We start from the raw sequence: 20,339 nt of genomic DNA on the forward strand, positions 1-20,339 counted from the left end.
ATCTATTGGTCACTAAGGACACTAGCTCATTTTCGTTATTTGTGAATGAATCTTTAGTCCCACATAGGGAAAACTAAAGATGATACCTCTCCATAAGTATTGAATATTTTGATATTAGAGTGGTCCTTGGGTCATTAGCATTTTTGTGCGAGGGAGAGGACTTGGGCAATGGGCTAGTTGGTGCAAACACACAATTTAACGCACGCCGTCCGAGCGGGCCGGGTTCGGGTGTGGGTCAAGACTTATCTTTTTTGGCAAAGATTTCAAACAAAATAAATATTTGGGCGACATTATGTCTATGCATGAACGTTTTTATTTCAAATTTAAATTTGCATGAACGTTTTATATCAAACATAATGACGCATGAACCGTTTCAAACCGTTGGAAAAAATCTTAATTGAAATTGTTTTAATGCGCGTTTATGAGACCTCTCTCTATTCTCCCCTATATAAAGCGATCACTTTCTCTCATTTCGTTTTTGTGTCCAGAAGAGCTACTATCCTCTTCTTTTCGTCTTCTCCCCCTGTGTGGTCCTTTATTTTTCATTCCGTGCGCAATTGCTGTTGAGGTCGTAAGAGTGGGCAAGTAATGTAGTGCTAATAGTGCTTGCAACGGGCAGTTTTATCCTGGATACGAACTTGACTACAGGGTATAGGCATCACTCAATCTTGAGGCGTACCGGTCAAATATCGTGTTAAGGACAGCGTGTTGAACACGTGATGGTGCAGGTGGTGGTAATTCCGCTGGTACAACTGTAGATGGTGCAGGTGCAGACATTGGTGGTGGTAGTTCCGTTGGTACAACTATAGATGGTTCGGGTACAGACATTGGTGGTGGTAGTTCTTGCGACGACGTATTATCACCATTTACAACATTGTCGGGGCCATTATCATTTATGGTTCCTCTAGCGCCGTTGATCACGTTATAATTAGTAGTGCCTGAAGAACTAGCTTTAGGATCCTTGGCAGCAACGGCACTTAGGCTGATGAAACTCTTAGGATAGTAAGTGCTACTATCCACAAAAAGTATTGTCATGATCATGAAAGGGAAAAACGTCTTTTTATCGATCTCCATGGTAGACTTAAATCTATTACTCTTTCTTTAACTATAATCAAGCTAGCTCACTGTCTCTTGTGTACACTGAACCTTCCATTTTATAGTGTGAACCTGGGAGGGCGTTATGGGAAACGGAATGTAAATATATATGTTAAGTTTCGGTAAATTTATGTGTGTTTCATTCATTCATCACCTCTTAATTTATACAAGACCAAATTTGGGTTACAAGACACAAACCCTAGACCTACCGACTTGAGACCGATTACTTGGGTCTCAAGTTTGCTACTTACGTAAACAACCCATTTACATGGACTATCCAACTCGGTCTCAGAATCCAGACCGAATACGTAGGCCTCAAGAAATAGTCTTGAGTCCAAACACTACGTAACACTACGTATCTCCTAATACCCCCCTCAAGACGGAGCATGTAGGTCACAAATGCCATGTTGCACAAAAGACCATGAAACTGAGCTTTCCCTAAGGATTTGGTGAAGATATCTGCCAATTGCACCGCCGTAGGAGTGTAAGAAGGTGATATAATCTTCGTTCATGAAAGACTGGATTCTGAGCAATGTATAATGCAGATTGACTATCACACAGGAGCTTCATTCCATGCGCATGACGAACCCCCAAATCACCAAGTAACTGTTTCAACCACTTCAACTCACAGGTTGCTGCCGCCATGGACCTGTATTCTGCTTCAGCTGAGCTCCGAGAAACAGTTGGTTGCTTCTTTGTCTTCCAAGACACCGGTGAATTCCCAAGACAAACAAACCATCCTGTCAATGAACGTCTAGTCAAAGGACAACTTGCCCAGTCTGAGTCACACCACCCTTGCAAACTTAGGGTACTATCAGACCGCAACAAAATGCCTTGCCCATGATTCTTTTTCAAGTATCTAACCACTCGAAGTGCAGCTTCCCAATGTTCTATTCTCGGTTTTTGCATAAACAAAGACAGCGTATGCACCGAGTATGTAAGATCAGGTCTAGTCACTGCCAAATAAATCAGTCTACCAATTAGTCTTCTATATTTCTCCACATCATCAAACAAATCTCCCTGCGCCAAAGCAAGACGATGATTAGTCTCCATTGGAAACTCAGCAGGTTTAGCTCCTAATAAAGCTGTTTCCCAATGCATATTTCCGCTGGCATATATAAATACCCTATTTACTGCGAGCTATCTCCAAACCGAGAAAATATTTCAGTTTTCCCAAATCTTTCATCTTGAAACATTGTCCCAAGTATGATTTAAATTTATGAATCTCCACTAGATTATTCCCTGCAACAATCAAATCATCTACATAAACCAAGACATTAAGCTGCATGTCTCCCTTGGTCTTAGTAAAAAGAGAGTAGTATGAGTATGCTTGCCGAAAACCATATTTCTTCAAGGCTGTTGACAGTTTGGAAAACCAACAACGAGGAGCCTGTCTTAAACCATATAATGATTTCTTCATTCTACACACCTTATTTGTCTGACCTTTGGAAAATCCAGGTGGTATCTTCATATACACCTCTTTCTCCAAGTCTCCATGAAGAAATGCATTATGTATATCCATCTGATGTACTTCCCAATGTTTAACTGCTGCTACAGCTAGAAAAGTACGTACCGTTGTCATTTTTGCAACTGGTGCAAATGTCTCTTTGTAATCCAACCCTTCAACCTGATGATTTCCAAAGATCACCAATCGTGCTTTTAATCGTACCAACTTCCCCTTTTCATCATACTTCTCCGTGTAAATCCATTTACTCCCAAGTGCTCTCTTGCCCGGCGGTAACTCTTGCAATTCCCAGGTACCTTGTTCTTCCAAGGCTCGGATTTCTTCTTCCATGGCTTTCCTCCACCCTGGATGCTTCATGGCCTCTTTAAAGTTACGCGGTTCAGACCCAGCTGTTATAGCTGCAAGATATTTCTTATGCACAGCAGAAAATTTATCACAACTAACATAATATGTCAAAGGATAAGGCGTACCTGAGGATGATGATTGTGCAGAATGAGGATGAGGTATACTATTTTCTCTAATGGTGTGCGTCACAAATCCTTTGAGTCTGCTAGAAGGGATCTTTTGTCGCTTCCCTTTACCCATGTCACCCTCAACCACAACATCATTGCGAGAATCAATATTTTCTTCATGTTGTTTCGGAACATCGTATTGTATTCTCTCACCCATACCCTCAGATTCAGCTGAAACACTAGCCCCGTCAGTCTCAGTAGAAACACCATCATCCTCGGTCTCGGCTGAAACACCAACATCGTCTGTCTCAGTTGAAACTCCACCTTGAGGAGCTAATACTGCTTCTTCGCTGTTTTCATCCTCACTCCAATACTCGTCGGGACTGGACTGAACCCTCTCAGACGATTCACCTTGCACATCAGTCGCAGATGAAGCGTAAATCTCGACTGCATCAGCTCAGTCACCATCTTACTCGATACACCATCAGTCTTAAATGGAAATTGATGTTCAAAAAACTTGACATCTCTTGACACCCGAAATTGTTTCGTGTCTAAATCATATACTTGCCATGCCTTTTTACCAAACGGATAACCAAGGAAGACACACCTTCTTCCTCTACTCGCAAACTTATACCCTTTACTTTGATCATGCACATAGCACAGGAATCCAAATACCTTCAAATGATGATATGGAGGCTGTTTTCCAAATAAAAGTCCATAAGGAGTTTTATGATCTAAAATAGGTGTAGGCGTACGATTGATTAAATACGCAGCCGTCAATGCGCATTCCCCTCAAAACCTTATTGGAAAATTGGCTTGAAATCTCAAAGCCCTTGCCACATTCATTATATGTTGATGTTTTCTCTCAATTCTTCCATTCTGTTGTGGTGTGCCTACACAGGATGTCTCAAACACTATCCCATTAGTTCGAAAGTATCCACGCAATGCATTGAACTCAGTTCCATTATCACTTCTAACAATTTTGATTTCTTTATTAAACTGACGCTTCACAAGAGCAATGAAGTTAAGAAATGTCTGTTCAACTTCAGTTTTGTTTCGAAGCAAATAAATCCACACACCTCTTGAAAAATCATCTACTATTGTCAAAAAATAATGTGCTCCACACGATGACTGAGTCTTATACGGACCCCATAAATCTATATGAAACAACTCAAAATTACAACTGGATTTACTGAGACTACTAGCAAAACTACTCCTATGATGTTTTGCTCGTGGACAAATATCACAAGCATCATTATTCTTATTTATTAACCTACTCACTCCTTGCAACTTCTGCAAAACTTTTGTGAAGGATGACCCGTACGCCGATGCCATAGCTCATATGTATCTCCACTAACAGTCATAACTTCAACTTGAGGCACACCACAGAAAATATATAGTCCACCTTGTCTCTCAGCCACTCCAATCATCCTCCTCGTCAACCGGTCCTGTATAAGACATAAACTGTTAGTACATTGGATAATACATCTTTTCTCATCAATAAGTTGTGTAACCGAAATTAAGTTACAAGTTATCTGAGGCACATAAAGCACATTCTCTAGTCTCAAACCCCCGGGAAGGATAACAGTTCCTATCTTCTCAGAAAGTGCATACTTCCCATCTGGAAGTCCAATAGTGCATGCCTTAATATCTTTTATCTCTATCATGTCATCCCTTTTATATGTGACATGATTTGTAGCTCCCGTTTCTACAATCCAAACAGTTTTATTCTTCTTACCTTGGAGCTGAGGCGTAGATTTTCTTGAGTTTAAAAACTCAAGCACCTGTTGAAGCTGTGTTGCTGTGACTCCGGTCAAACCTGAAGCTTCTTATGAGGACGCTCCACCTGACTACCTTGTGTCTGTTATATTGAGGTTGTGTGCTCGAACCTGGTTGCCTGCACCTTGTCCTCGACCACCTCTACCACCGGTAAAGTTAGTGCCACCACGCCCTCTACCATTGGTTCTCCCTCCTCGACCAGATCCTCTTCCGCCTCTAGGTATGTCTCCCCACCATTCTGGGTATCCAATACGTTGAAAACACCCATCCTCTGAGTGTCCATCTCTACTACAGTACTTGCAATGCTTGTTAGGATCATACATATTGTTGAGTTGGCGTTGATCAGATTGTACTCTGAATGCCATCACATTGTCATGTACCTCCGTATACATAGATACTTCTCCTATACGCAGACGCTCCGAATTTACCATTGTCTGGTATGCTACATCTATTGATGGCAACGGGTCTCTATCCAACAGTTTTTCACGCACGAACTATACACAGAGTCTAATCCAATCAAAAAATAATGCAGAAAGTCTTCTTCTCTCAACATACTTACTTGTGATGCGATATCACAAGTGCACTTACCATACTTGCACTGAGGTACCTTGATGTATGTTACCATCTCATCCCATGTCTTGTTCAATCTCCCAAAGTAATCAGCTACACCTTCTGCTTTCTTTTGTTTGCACTCACTTAACGAAGCTTTCAGCTGACAGATTCTTGTTCCGCTTACAACACAATATCTTCTCTTCAACTGTGTCCAAAGCAAGTTTGCATTATCATAGTCTCCCAAGCTCGATCTAATTGATGAATCTAACGTGTTGCTAATCCATGAAACAAGCATTGACTGGACAGCAATCCACTCTTCCAACTGGTCAATATCTTCGGGTTTTGTGATTGTTCCATCAACAAAACCAAACTTCCTTTTAGCTATCAATGATCTTCTTATGGCTCTAGCCCATTCATCATAGTTAGTCGCTTTTAAAAAAATCGACGTGATGATGATTCCTGGACCATCACTCGATCCTAGATGGTATACTGGATTCTTCTTCTGCATATCACACTCTATATTTTTCCCTTTGGATGACTCTGTTTCACCATCCATTGTTTTCTTTTAGGGTTCTTAACCGGCTCATGATGCCATGTTAAGTTTCGGTAAATTCCTGTGTGTTTCATTCATTCATCACCTCTTAATTTATACAAGACCAAATTTAGGTTACAAGACACAAACCCTAGACCTACCGACTTGAGACCGATTACTTGGGTCTCAAGTTTTCTACTTACGTAAACAGCCCATTTACATGGACTATCCAACTCGGTCTCAAAATCCAGACCGAATACGTAGGCCTCAAAAAACAATCTTGAGTCCAAACACTACGTAACACTATGTATCTCCTAATAATATATTTAGTAACCATCTAATAATTAAACTACTTTTGTCTTATTCATAAATCTAAGAAAAATGCCAAATAAAATTGATGGCATGGTATTTGTTTTTGAAGCATTGAAGCCTTGAAGGCATTGTATATTTGTATTTTTTCATTATATAGCACGTTTCCTTAATGCGGTGGGATGATAATATATAGTCACCAAACTGATTGATCCAGAGTTCTTCTGTATATAGATTTTGACATCTGCTATATGAATCTATTTGAAAATGGTCACTCACCAAATTGGTTAGTGAAAGGGTAAATGATCATTCAGTTGCTAAATATACTATCGATTTTGGCGCCATATGTGATTAAATGTGATCGTAGAAAATTAAGTTTTTTCTTTGGTTTATCGTTCTAGTGTGATGAAGATATATTATCTTCTAACTAGTCCATCAATGGTAATACTCTTTGTTAGAAACCCAAGGGATTGCTGATGATATAGTTAAGTCAACATATTGTTGCATGCAAAAACGTATTGAAACTGAACTTTCGATTAACGTTCATTTTACATGTAGTTGAAGATAGTGATTACGTCATGCTTTGACGCAGCCGCGCGGTAAGCACAAGGCGAACTATTCTTTCGCCTTTTACTGAAGAAATTATGTCATGGTTTGTACTTGTAAATCTACTGACTCCATCCCTGGTTGTAATTCCTCATTAGTTTATTGCATATATACGTGAAGTTTTTCAAAAGAAATACACAATGTATCCAAATAATTGTAAGATGTGGTTAACTAATAAACGAAAAATAGGAAAAGTTGTTTCTTCATTCTCTGATTATCTACAAGCAAGTGTTTGGCGGTCCAAGAGCCCAAATTCTTAAGGGCCTAATAAACTTATTAAACATGTTAGCACTTAAGATAAATATAGAGAAAAACGTACTTTATTACACTCTAGAATCATAACGCAGACCAAAAATATCTTTGCATCAAACTCTTGATCATAAGAATCTCAGGATGTGTTGGATATTTTCAACAAAACCTTAAATTGTAGGTGCTATAGCAATGTTCTGTTAAAAAACCAAACAGAAACATCGCTTTTCATTAGACACCATTGTTGTCTGTTGAAGGAAGAGATGTCTATTTTCTCCGAAAAGATGCTTGTTGGAGATGAAGAGTCATCTTCAACGGATGTGTAATACTCTATAGTTTTCCTTCCAAACATATCTCAACTCTCTCTGTTTTCTCTCTAACATGCTTCATCGGAAATTTCTCCTGTATGTTCTTGGTTGGGTCAAGGTTGTACAAGCTTGGAATCCAACATTGTTGTGGAGCTTCAAGTATCCTGACGGCAATATTCAATTGACCTATTTGTACTTGCCAATTTTATTGGGAAAGATCTAATAATTGTCGAAAAGAATCTAACATTAGAGCCTTGAACCCGGAGACAACATTCTTTTCTCCACCCCGTTTAGTGACAATTTTCCAACATGATGTACTCTTGATTGAATTCACCTAGGTCCATCGACTTCGTTGAGGCGGCCCTGTTTGTTGTGAATTTTATGATGGCTCAAACTTAAGGGCGTTTGACTGTTTTTTTAGAAGCATATCTAATATATGTAGCAAGTAAAAGTTTGTAAGAAACTTCGCATAAGAAATTAATCTTCTTTGAATTGTAATTTGCTTGATAGTTACCGTGTGTGGGTGGTTATCTACATTTTAATATTTGAACAAGCATTAATCGAACATTTAGAAACCGTATGGTTTGGAAAAACACATACGACTATTTTTTTTTTTTGAAAGGAAGAGGTAACCGTCTTACCTTAAATTTCATTAATATAACAGATTTGCATACATCAGATTCAAGTACATCAAAAGTGAAAGTCATGAAAAAATATAAAGACTTGGTACCACAATGATAATAAGTGACTTTCGAAGAAGTTACCCATGGTATTTGAAGAATGGTTTGTGAGCCGAGATTCTGCCATTTTGGTTTGGATTCTCCTTTGAGATTGAAATATCCCGAAAAGAAATAATATGCCAAAGCATCTTTATCACGATCATTTCCAGTAGCCACTGATCCTCGAAGGATCGTAGAACTACATCATGTTGGAAAAGATCGCCCTCGACTACATATATGAAGCGATTATTGTAATCGATGGAAATGACATTAAGGCTATAAGAACCATATTAAAAAGTGTATTTGCTCTTATTATTCTCTCTTTTTTTCTCTCTCTAAAAAGAAAAAAGAACCCAAGTTTTCATCAACCAGGCCAGATCTGAGTTTTTTTTTTTTAGTAATTAGTTAATCAAATAAAACATGTTTTTTATTGTTTTGATATCTTTCGGCATATTTCTTCGCCATTTGGGGAGATTTTTCTTCATTATTTTGGGCGATTGTCTCTTCGCTTTGCAGGCGACCTTTTCGAATCTTCATCGCTGGATCGTGGCTTGCTATTCTCGATTTAAAAATATCAATCATTCAACATGGTATCACTTTGAATCTATTTTTAATATAAGAGATTTAGGGCATCGGAGTTCGTATGTGTATATAAAATTATAGGCAAAGTCTTTTAGGAACATCTTTTATTAAAGAAGAATAAAATCAGATTAAATGGTCGGAATTGATTCCGGAAAATACCATCATTTTTTCCTACTGATCATATCAACTGAATGCTGATTCAAGAAGCTGAAAGTTTCTCGATGGAATGTGTACCGGAATCCGGGACCCATTCAGTTTGAAGGAGCGGGTTCAGAAATCAAGCCAATCAGTTTGTGTGTAGAAGACCAAGATTACATGGGAAGGGTAAAAGACTTACAAAATTACCTCGACATGGTAAAATTTATTCGTAATGCATATTGATAAGAAACGACTTGTTTCTTATTCACCGCAAGCAGCTCAAGCTCAAAAGGTCATTATTTTAGGAACCAATGAACCAAACAGTAACACTTTTCTTAATATTTTTCTTGTTATTAATCAACTGAAAAGGCCTATTTATAGGCTACATTACTTGGAAAATAAGAAAACAATACTAATCCTAAAATACTATTCTAAACAAATATAAACACTTAATAAAATAATTAAAAGCTTAAAATATAATAAAATACCTAACTAAATATATTATCTCTAATAATAAATAATCTATGCTTATCCAGTGCTTTGTGCCTCCATTGGATTTGTGTGCTCTCCGCGCCCTTCACTTACTTGCGTCGAAATGGGCTCAAAAAGTGGTGTTTTACACTCCGGAGAAATGTATGGAAATACCCCGAAAGTATGCCGGAAGCGCCCCAGAAATACCCCGGAGGAACCCCGAAAAAAATGCGGAAAAAGTCTCGGAAAAATTACTAAAGGCACCCAAGTTTTGGATGTTTCCACCCCAATAATTTTATTTCAGCCCAATTGCTATTGGCACCCCATCATAGGATAGGGGGGAACCATCTTCAAAATTCAAATCATGCAAATTGGCGGGAAAAATTGCACACAGCGAACAGATTAAATAGCTGGAAACCATTGGGTTAGTCTTGAATTCTTGGGCTGTTTTAACGAGATTAAATAGCTGGAAACCATTGGGTTAGTCTTGAATGGAGTTAACAGGCCTGATACGTCTGTTTTGATCGATGAACTTGGGCTAGAATAGCCGGACTGAGCTAAACAGAGAGACGGGAATATGGGTTCTGTTTTGGCAGTTACGTATGATAAAAGGAAAGATATGGGAGAAGATAACACTAGGTTTCGGTAGATATTCTCTCAGGATACTATACGACCATGTTGGGATAGTGTCGACATCTACAGACGCGTGCAAGGGAAGAAAATCGAAATAAAATACTCGAGAATATTTTCTTTCACTGCCGAGTGATGACAGGATTTTTGGAGTTATTGCGCATGATTTATTCGCCCTGTTGAGTATAAATAGGTTTCCCTGGTTGCTAAGAAGAGTTGTCGAGAGTTGGGAGAAGAGAGGAGAGCGCAGGAAGCAGAAATCACGAGTTGAGTTTCTGCTGCTGCTGCCATTGATGAAGGACAAGAACACGAAGAACGGACTTGCATAGACAGTCGTTCTCCAACAGTGTTTACGACGCAGAGTAGTGGGTCGTAGTTTGGGTCTTGCAACAGCATAACATTTGTATCGTTCTTCTTGTAACAGTTGAATAGCGCCTTTGCAACAGTTATTTCTGTTGCAATTTTTCTGCTCAATTGTTTTACTCCCTTTAATCAACTTTTCAGCTTTATACATGTATTTTGAGATTATGATTAATATGAGGAGCTAAACCCCAACACTGGGGCGATGGAGGAAGCCTTAATTCATCTATGTGGTAATTTTATTTAATTCTATATTTACTTTTTGCACCAATATTAATTGAATTAAGATTTTAATTAATTATTTGTGATTTCATTTGATGGTTTATGCTTAGTCCTAGGGATTTTAGATATGCCATGCTTAATAAATACAAGTAATATTTTATAAAATCTACTTTGGCAAAGAATAGAGTTAATATTCATTTTATTTTGAATTATAATTTCCTAGAATTAATTTCTGAACCATTTAAGAAATGAATTTGGCCGAATCCTAAGCCCCAGTTTCTCGCACCAGTGTTAATATTTTTTGTATATATTTTTATTTTTAAATCTTTATAAGTCCGAGCAACGAACTTTTACTACCACTTTAAAAACTACAACACCTTGGTCCAAACATTGGCATCACAAATTCCGAACATCAAGTTCCGGCACTTATGCAGAAGGGATCTCATGCACGCGGATGCCCTAGCATATATATCATCCATGCAGAAGGACAACAGTATCGAAGTTATCAAAATAACAAGGGTATACGAGCCCTCGATTGCAACACAATTTTCCTTTGCTACAAATCAAGATACAGTGGAAGAAAATATCGAAGATCAGGTGGGAGAAGACATCCGTGACGATTTTTACGAAGAAGATATCCTGTCAAGAGAAAATCAAGACGAAGATTTCAACAACGAAGATGTTGGGAAAATGATGATCCATGCGTTTCTCAAGGATGGAACCTTACCCGCGGATCACAAACAAACCAGGAAAATACTCTCCAAAGTAGGAAGATATGATCTTCGGGATGGGATCTTGTACAAGAAATCTTTCCTCGGACCTTTACTACGTTGTTTATCCAGGAAAGAGGGGCATCGAATTCTAAACGACATCCATTATGGTGACGCAGGAAATCGTAGGCATGAGATGACTAGCCGACAAAGAAAAAATGCAAGGATATTACTGGCCCACAATGATACAAGATGCTGCAAGAATGTCCGGACGATGTGAAGAATGTCAGCGTTTCCCCAAAAAAATACATGCACCAGCAACAACGTTGAATTCTGTGGATAGTCCGTGGCCATTCGAAAAATGGGGCATAGATATCGTTGGGCCTTTCATCGAAGGATCAGGGAAAAGGAGATTTTTGATAGTAGCCACGGACTACTTCAGTAAATGGGTGAAAGCCAAAGCCTTAGCCAGGATCAGAGACGTGGACGTGTTTACTTTCATATTCCAAAACATTATTTGCAGGTTCGGCATACCAGCGGAAATCGTGTCCGATAATGGTAAACAATTACAGGGTAAAAACATAGACATGCTCTTCGACACTTTCAAAATAAGGAAAAACAAGTCCACACCCATATACCCTCAAAGCAACGGACAAGCGGAAGCTACTAACAAGACCCTCGCCCTTATCCTCAAAAAGCAATTATACGAACACAAGGGGCGATGGTGTGAACAGCTACACAATGTATTATGGGCATACAGGACAACACGAAGATCTGCCACTGGGGAGTCCCCATTTCTCCTCACTTATGGAGCTGAAGCAGTCATCCCAATAGAGATCCTCATGCCAACCACAAAGACCGAAGCATGGGAGAAAAATCTCACAACATACATGATGTTAGAGAGACTGGACGACCTGGAAGGAAGGAGGGAAGCAGCATTGCAGAAGATGGAAAATTATCAACAGAGACTAGCGAGAGAGTACAACAAAAAGGTTAAGCTTCGAAATTTTGTAGAAGGGCAGTATGTGCTAAGAACAATCCCGCAGTATCAACGAGATAAGAAATAGGGAAAGTTAGCACCTACATCGGGAGGACCTTTTATAATACACGACATTGCGGGAAACGGTTCTTACTATCTTCGCAATCTGAAAGGCGAGGTATTCCGGCACCCTTGGAATGCTAAATGGCTCAAACCGTACTACCCATAGGAGCAGCGCAGCTTTGTATCTGCGTGAAGAATACCAGAAGAAGAAGGCAGCATAACCGCTTTACATGTTTCTATCTCTGGACGAGGAGTAGCAGGCCTCAACCTATCAATCAAACAAACTTTTTGGGAAATCTTCAAGTAAACGAAATGGTCAAAAGGCCCACTGGATGAACGCATGTACATTACATTATAAATTAACAATATTGGGGAAAGTAGTTAATTTACAATCTCTCAGGGCTCCCCTATCAGTGTCTATTAGTGTAAGACCAGGGGGAAGGCACCCAGCAGAAAGAGATACCCAACCAATTTTAAGGCAGCGGGTCGACGGAATGGGTGCATGTAAATATTTTCAAATAAGCATTCCATATCCTAGAACGCTGCCTCGGCCCCCATCGTTTGGGAATCCTCTGGCCCAGGATTCACCAGCGGGGTGACAGGTCTCAATACGATCACGAAGGTATTTACCTTCGGTGTCGCACTCAAACACTCTCAACTTTTTACAAACAAGTTATTTCTAGTTTAACACTTCACAATACTTTAAAATAAAAAGATGAATTGATAACGCAGGTACGCCAAAAGGATGATCCATTTCATAAAGAGTTGATTACAAGATTCAGCAAATAAGATAAAGCAGGAAACACATCAAAAAATGATCCGAAATTATATAATCAACAAGGATCAACTTTCTATGACTAATAAAAGAAATCTACTTGGACGATACAGCTCCATCAACAGGGTTGTCTCTGCGAGATGAAGGTACGCTACCACCTGAAGAGGGCCCAGAAGAACCAGGCAAGGGCGCGGGAAGGGGACGGCGCGGATAATTCTTGACAAGACCATGTTCGACTTTAAGACCAAGTTCAATCTTATCCAGGACTTTGTTGGTCTCTTCAGCCAACTGACATCGAGCCTTATAAGTGATAACAGCGGTCCGCTGGTTGGCCTGAGACAGCAATGCAGATAGGCGTTCCGCTCTTTGGAGGCAATCTCCGCTGCTTCCTCACGAGACGCGGCCAACCCTTTGAAATAGTTGGCTTGTCCTTCTTGCTGCACTAAGGCAGATTGAGTTTTTTTAAGCTCATCATTTGCTGCGTGAAGCTGTCCCTCGAGTGCTGAAAACAAGAAATACCAAGGGGTTAAAACGAAGAAATAACAGAATCACACTCGATAAAACGAGGTTATACCTTCGACATTAGCCGAAGCCTCTTCATACTCATTGACAACTGCGTCCCGAGCCTCATCAAGAAAGTCATATTCGGTGGATAGTTTCTTAATAATCCGTTTGAAGGTTCGTAAGAGCAAATTGACTCGCGTCTAAATCTACCTGCTTCATTGAATCCAAGTGACGAAGATGGTTGACTTCGTCATTCACTCCCCATCCTTTTATGGAGTCGATACACATTCACTTCAAGATCTCTTTCAGACTCCACTTGGCGAGCAACATCAGCTCGAGACGCTGCTAGGGCTTTACTAAGAGCACCAACCTCGGCCCTAGCATTATCTCTTTCCTCGGAAAGACGCAGCATACTATCCCTAACCCCGGGGCCTAAGAAAGAACGAGCCTGTTGTAACTCTCCTTCCAAAAAGCGCACTCTAGCCTCTAAGTCCGAAGCATGTTCTCGAGCATCACGCAGGTTGTCACGCGTCCATAGCAGCGTACCATTAAACAAACAACGGTCATGATTGTACTTATTTTGCATATCAACCATCAGTGTTCGCTTTTCACGCCACTCAGCTGTTAAGGCGTTGTGCTCATCAGCACGAGCATTCCACTTTACGGCTTCGCTTTCAACTTACCCACCAACTCTGCAATACGGGATTTCTGTCGTTCCCTTTCTTTCCGAAGCCATATCAACTCGGGGACTCCACCCACTGAAGATAGGGTGGGGAGACTCAGACAGAACACCAAAATACAGATAGGGAATCACGAGGAGTGAAAATCCGTAAAATACGAACCTGTGAAGGACGAGACATTTCTACGAGTCTGCTCCAATTCGTTGCGGACTATAGCAAGTTCTGAACGAAGACTCTCCTCAGCGTTACCCAGTTTCTTTTTCCTTCAGACGACCCCTCAGTTCATTTATTTCCACTTCAGCCGCAGACAGTTCCTCTTCTCTATGACGAAGCTTGGCCTCCAACTTTAAAGACTTTGCTTTGAAGAATTGGTATAGAACATGGTTACAATGTTCGCTCCTCATCATCTATCACAAACAAAACATTATTATACCAAAGGGATCAGATATCACGAAGAACACAATGCGCGATATCATAAAAGAGAAAGGAACAAGTACAAGGATTACCTCTAAGACACGCTGCTGGGGAAAACCGTATTGGTACCCATCAGCTATGGATCATATCAGCAACAGAGGAGGGAGGGTCAACCACTAGGTTAGCTTCCGAAGCTCTCAGATTCTTCTCCCACATCTCAGCAACGCGGGCTTCAGAAGACAATTGCATCATCGACGAGTATAAGCGTCGGAATTCTTCTCACCAGTGACCACTGGGGCAGGGTTAGGGACGAACATCAGGTTTTCTTCTTAAGCCAAGCCAAAATGGCATCTTCACCTTCAGGCATTAGCGAGTAAGGGAAATCCTCGAAGGAGACTCAACCGCAGACTTACCCTTGGCGGTTATCTCCTCACCCGCGCAAGTCTCGACATTACCACCCTCAGCATGACCACCTGCGTTCTCAGCTTGGTGATCAGTGGTAACTTCTTTGCCAAGATCCCCAATCACATCCCAATCATCATTTGGGGAAAGCAATGAGAAGTCTTCGGCAAGACCCATGGCAGCATTCACATCAAAGGATTCCCCTGCGGAATATATCCTACCAAAAGAAAATTCTGGGGAAATAACGGGCACAGTACCCACACCAACAATGTCATCGCCAACAGGGGCATATCCACTCCCGCCAGTACCACCAACGGTAATATTACCCTCAGCCTCACCATCACCACCCGCGGAAACTTCTTTTTCACCATCACCACCCGCGGCAACTTCTTCTTCACCATTACCACCTTCGTCATCAGGGTGAGAAGTGACGGTACGCTCTTCTCCATTGGACATTTCTTCATCCTCACCATACCCTTGGTTTACGGGACTCGTAGCCTCACCGGTAACCGCAGTAGAAGATTGTTTGGGTCCAAGTTTCTTCTTCTTCGACACCTACAAACCAGTATACATCCCACAAAGGATCATTTTTTCCCTCACTCCAAAAATGAAAATTATTTCAAGCAAGGAAAAAGGGGCAAAAAGATAGAGAATATAAGAAGAAACTATACCTTGGCAGCAGCAGCACTCTTTGATGGATGGGCAGCACCAGAACCCTCCTCCTCATCTCCATCAACGACATCAAGAGCATAAGGAAAATTCATGCCCGCGAAATTCGGACGCCAAGGACAGAAATCTCCATAACGAGCAGGAGGAGTTTCACGAGGCTTGCTATTTTCAGAAGGACGCCAACCGCGTGGACCCGGAATCCATCCATAAGCCCAAGGACCAACTACCTCAATAACAGTAGCATGCCATTCATAATCATGGTCACGCTTAATCCTTTCACGAGCAGGAAAGAGTTTCCGTTTAGCAGATCCCTCAGTACCAGGAACATACTTCAGCTTGGCATCACTCACCTCACTCAAAAGACGAATTTCACCACGGGGAGCAGCAATATTACGAAGACTAACACTCCACGGCTTACGGTTTCTGTTGACATAATCCCCAAAAGAACTGTTAAAATTCTGAGGAGTGTACCACTCTCTCTCAGCAGGATTTGGAACATAGCAGGTCATCATAGTCTCTCCCTTGCTTCGCAGGTAACATTCCTTCAGTGAACGAAGATAATTCCCAGATAGTTGTGACACGGAACGATTATGAGTGTTCGTGGAAGAGCCTTCGCGACTAGCCAACACGTCATAATAAAAGGAGTCACCCGACTTATATAGGGGCAACATAAGACCCGCATCGAAGGATCCAACCGTAGTCAACATATGAAACTCGTCAAACTGATAATTAGCAAGGAGCTCGTAGGTGATATCATCGTCAGGGGCATAGAAGCGAACCTCAAAAGATTGAAGTTCATGTTTTTCCTTGAACATCTCAAGATCAATATGCTTGAAAGTGACCTTCTTCTTACCAACTGAAATGATGCGTATCACGGGGACAGTTTCTTCTTCGTCTGCGGAATCAGAAGTAGGACCCAATTCCGAAGCTTTCCTTTCAGAAGGAAGATTTGTAGACGGATCAGCTCTTGACATAGTACCCTTGGAGTACTTCCCTTAGAAAGAAACCGCGGGAGGAGGCGGCAAAGATTTCTGCGGAGGCACTGAAGGAGGATCCATTGAACGAAGGGGCGGAACATCCACTATTTCAGTACGAGGAGGAGGAGCCCGCGTACTCCTAGATTCATCACGAGGAGGAGCCTGCGTACTCCTAGAATCTTCACGAGGACGAGAAGGGGCGCCGTTAACAGCATACCTAGATCCAGAAGGACCATTCGGCATATCCCCTTTCTTAGTAGGCACAACCTTCGCACCGGAGGAAGATGAAACCCTATGACCCCGTGGATCCGATTGCAAAGACTTTTAAGGACCTTCCCCAAGTGGAGATCTGTCAGAATCTCTACGCGGAGGGGATCTTGGCGGACTAGACGACGGGGTTTGGTAAGGAGCCCGCGGACGATCAGACATATCTACAAGTAAACACAAAAACAGTTTAGAGAAGAATACGAGGAGATCACTAAAGATCAAAAAACCCATAATTGATGGTTCATCCGGATGAAACATGAAAAACCCTAAGAACTAAAAAATACTCCATCCGACTCCAAGGATAATACTCAGATACAGACTTACAGACACTGTAACAAAGAACAGGGGCAAGTATATATGCTTCGACATGTTTTATCTTCATCGCAAAACCAAGAATACAGCAGCAGGAGACAAACGGGTAGATACATAGATAAATCAATGATGAACAACTAATGAAAAACCCCATACCTGTATAGAAGAGGACGACAAGCACCAACCACAGTCGAAGAAAGGAGGATCGGAGATATCAAAAGATACAGGGGCAGCAACAATCAAGAGCGAAAGAAACAAAAAATTGAATGTTGTTATTTTCCTCACAAGAACGGTGATAATAAATGACTAAAGAACAAGAATAGAAAACAAGAAGAGAATGAACACTGACGAGAAGAGGATAAAAGTTTTTTTTTCACATTCTCTTTCCTATTTATGAAGCTAGAGAAGACAATAACTGCTCCTCGTACCAAGGAGCAGTTACGGGGAAAGTTAATCCAAAGTGGGAAACGTGTAGGAGTACCTTTCTTCTTCAAAATTGCAAAATGCGCCCAAGTTAGAAAAAGAGGGGCAAATTGTATGTACACCATTCATCATCCACCACGTGTACAGAAAGAGACACGTGGAAGGCATGCAAAGCGATACATCAAAACATGATAGCAAGCATCTCATCAGAAGATGCCATCGGTCAGCAGATCTGACGGTCAGGGACAGAGGATCACAGAGGAATGATGGCTCATAGGAGCACCAGATAATACCCCTTGGGTGTTAACACACCCAATCTCGAGGAAGATCCCAGATCAACGGCCGAGAGGAAGTTTGGCTGACACAGATGTGACCAGACAAAGAGACATTTGTCTGACACGAGCAGACATCCATCTACCCGCATTAAATACCAAAGAGATATACACGTGTCAATCAGCTCGTGGAAGAGGCGAGGATAACCCTTCATATTCAAGCTCAGGCTGCGGCATATGCCGAAGACCTATGTGTAGTAGGCACAAAGCACAAGAAGATAAGATTACAACGACACCTCAGAAATGTGACCCACGTTCCAACCCTATAAATACCCCTCTCCACTAAGAGAGGAGGGGTCGACCATTTTGGGGAGCAATTATAGGAGAATATAGGAGAGAGAAATAGGAAGAGTAAGTAATCCCCCTACTTCCGCAGAACTATGTATATTATAAAGTCATTCGACTATCTTTGTAACCATTCAGTACATAGTGAAACACCAACCCCGTGGATGTAAGCCTTAATGCCGAACCACGTAAATCTGTCTCATTTACATTTCAGCACCTTACATTCAGCGTTAAACTTCATATGTTTTATATTTATACTTGATTCTTGGTTTATTCCTTTATACGAACATTATTTATGATAATATTCGACTAGACAATCACAAGCCTGAAGGCTTCGAGTCGATGAGTCGATATAATCATCCCGTTACGCATACGACGTACAATTCTAGAATTAGGATGTATGAGAATATTGTTTGTGAACACGTGGATGGCTTCGTGATTTATGTGTTCACAGTTCGGGTGCAGACATTGGTGGTGGTAGTTCTTGGGACGACGTATTATCACCATTTACAACATTGTCGTGGCCATTATCATGTATGGTTCCTCTAGCGCCGTTGACCACGTTATAATATGTAGTGCCTGAAGCACTAGCTTCAGGATCCTGGGAAGCAACGGCACCTAGGCTGATGAAACTCTTAGGATAGTAAGTACTACTATCCACAAAAAGCATTGTCATGATCATGAAAAGGAATAACATCTTTTTATCAATCCCCATGGTAGTATTAAATATTACTCTTTCTCTAACTATAATCAAGCTAGCTAACTGTCTCTTGTGTTCACTGAACCTTCCAATTTATAGTGTGAACTTGTGAGGGCGTTATGGGAATAAATTGAGGGCATTGTATTGCTTTTTGAAGCATTGAAGGCTTTGTATATCTGTATCTATTCATTATATAGCATGTTTTCTTAATGTGGTGGGATGATAATATTTTCTGTATATATAGGTTTTGATATCTGTTATATTAATCCATTTGAAAATGGTCACTCTCCAACTTAATTGACTAATGAAAGAGCAATTATTAATTCAGTTGCTAAATAGACTATAGATTTTGGCTTCATATGTGATTAAATGTGATCATAGAATTGATTAATGCTGATTAATTTTTTTCTTTGGTTTATCTTTCTATTGTGATCAAGATACATCATCTTCTAACTAATCCAGATGAAAATGACCCTTAGTTCCCTTTAGTCGGGTTGGGTGATTTTGAGGGAGAACTAATCTGCACCGTTTAGACCGTGAGTGTTAAAGACATTTGATGTCCTGCGGATGTGGCCAGACCATCTCAGCGCCCTTGTTGTCAAGGGAACACTCCGACAGTTCAACTTTCCGTCTCGTTTTCAAATCTCCGCTTTAATCCGCTTCCTCGATGACACCTCTGCCAACTACATCCCGCACTACCGGTGCTGTCCAGTCTATCTAATCCATGAGTGGAAATATTCTTTGTTAGAAACCCAAGGGATTGCTGATGGTTAAGTTAAGTCAACATATTGTTGCAATGCAGAAACGTGTTGAAATTGAACTTTCGATTAACGTTCATTTTACATGTTTTTGAAGATGGTAACTGTGTCATGGTTGTACTAGTAAATCTACCGACATATGAAGCTCCCTCCATCCCTGGCTGTAACTCCTAATTAGTTTATTGCGTGTATATGTGATGTTTTTCTAAACAAACAAACAATATATTCAGAAAATTGTAGGATGTGGTTAATTGATCAAAAATAGGAAAAGTTGATTTTCTTTCTTCTTTTCCATATATAGTTCTCTGATCATGAACACGCAAGTGTTTGACGGTCCTAGAGCCCAAATTCTTAAGGGACTAACCTTATTATAAATGTAAGCACTTTAGATAAATCTATAGCAAAACGCACTTTCTTACACTCTAGAATCATAATGCAGAGCAAAGATCTCCGTGCATCAAACTCTTGATCATAAAAGTCACTGGATGTACATTTCTTTATGCAGATAACAAAAACCATTAATAGGAATAATAATCTTGGGCCCGTTTATCGGATTCACCTAGGTCCACCGAATACGTTAAGGCGGCCTTGTTTGATAGGAATCTTGTGATGGCTCAAAC

This window comes from Papaver somniferum, chromosome 2 (assembly GCF_003573695.1).
Source record: "Papaver somniferum cultivar HN1 chromosome 2, ASM357369v1, whole genome shotgun sequence".
Lineage (NCBI taxonomy): Eukaryota > Viridiplantae > Streptophyta > Magnoliopsida > Ranunculales > Papaveraceae > Papaver > Papaver somniferum.